General features: G+C 40.8%; 1 pseudogene; it reads right to left on the reverse strand.

The window, feature by feature from the left end:
- Nucleotides 1-225: 225 nt before the first annotated feature.
- On the reverse strand, nucleotides 226-728 carry LOC119233303 (retinol-binding protein 2-like; annotated as a pseudogene).
- Nucleotides 729-1,715: the final 987 nt, after the last annotated feature.

The raw sequence follows: 1,715 nt of genomic DNA on the forward strand, positions 1-1,715 counted from the left end.
TCTGCGCACCATGTGGGACCCTCGCCGGTGGCCAGGGATCGAACCGGTGCTGTAGAGGCTGTGGGCAGCTTCGCAGCCCAGGGCTCAACCGCTGGGCCACCAGGGGAGGCCCTCTTTTTTTTTTTTTTTTTTAATTTAATGCTAGGTTTCAAGGAAGGAAGAATATATCTGTTTCTACTACATATTCATTCTGGCTAAAACTCATCCGGGTGCCTTAATGGGCTGTCAGAAGTGTCCACATGGTGCTTCACACAGACGGCAGAGAACTCTCAGTGGGAGTGTGGAGCACATGGGATGGCAGGCCTCCCTTTTGAAAATTGGATGGCATGCCTCATTGCCACACATCTGCTGCAGGTGCAGCTTGCCCCTAGACTTAACCCTCTACCTTCAGTCACACTGCCCACTCTAGCCTCTTTGCACACATACAAGAACCTTCCTTTCCTAGGTGATCAGCAACTTAACGTAATGCCTGTTCAGAACATGTCTGTACTGCCAAACTCCACTCCAACTGTGAAATCCAAGTCATAGTTACTGAACGTGTTGCTGGTTTTCATCCTGAAGTTATCACGGTCTTGATCAATGACCTTTGTCTGAGCCCAACATACTGCAATCATGCAGGTAGCAAAATCAATATCCAGGGACTTCTTGTAGCCTCCAAAGTTGTCATTATACTCTGTCTCCCAGATTCTATTATATATATTTTCTCCTGAAGAAAAATTTGTCCTCATACCTGGTCACCTGTTTGCCAAATGACTTAACCCCCTTAATCTCCAGTTTTGCTTCTTAAAGAAAGTGTCCAATCCTCATGTGCCTTCAGACCTCAGCATGTAAAATTCCTTAGGAGATCCTCTAAAGATGAGCACATGTAGCCAAAGGAATGTAAAATCAGAACAGAGGGTGATGATTTTGGAGTATCAAAAGATTTTAATTGACCCACCCCATCTTTTAGTTTATCAAATTTCAAGAGAATGTTTTCTGCAGTTTCCTAAAAACAACTGTAGAGAGGCAGTGGTGAAATACACAGCTTGGAGTCAGAGAGACGTGCGTTTGAATCCTGATTCTATAACTACTTACTTACATTGCAGGAAGCATTGTTTTTTATCTTAGATTCTATTATCTGTAAAATGGTGATAATTTCTCAAAGTATGTGATAAACTATTTGAAATGTTTATCAAAATACCTGACACATGGTAGACATGAAATTAGTGGTAGTTTTTTATTTTTCCCATACTCTTGCACTATATGATTCTCCGATTCCTTAGGCTAAAGTCCTCTGTTAAGTTTTTAGTATCCCACAAGGAACATACCTCAACATCATAAAGGCCATCTATGACAAGCCAACAGCCAGTATCATTCTCAATGGTGAAAAGCTGAAAGCAATTCCATTAAGATCTGGAACAAGACAAGGATGTCCACTCTCACCACTGCTTTTCAATATAATACTGGAAGTCCTAGCCAGAGCAATAAGACAAGAGAAAGACATCCAAGGAATCCAAATAGGAAAAGAAGAAGTCAAACTATCACTATTTGCAGATGATATGATAATATACATAGAGAACCCCAAAATCTCCACAGAAAAACTAATTCAACTCATCAGTCAGTTCAGTAAAGTGGCAGGATACAAAATCAACACGCAAAAGTCAGTAGCCTTCCTATACACAAACAATAAATCTGAAGAAGAAATCAAAAAAACCACCCCTTTTATTATTGAAACA

Source organism: Talpa occidentalis, unplaced genomic scaffold (assembly GCF_014898055.3).
Source record: "Talpa occidentalis isolate TD23 unplaced genomic scaffold, MPIMG_talOcc4v2.1 talOcc4.730, whole genome shotgun sequence".
Lineage (NCBI taxonomy): Eukaryota > Metazoa > Chordata > Mammalia > Eulipotyphla > Talpidae > Talpa > Talpa occidentalis.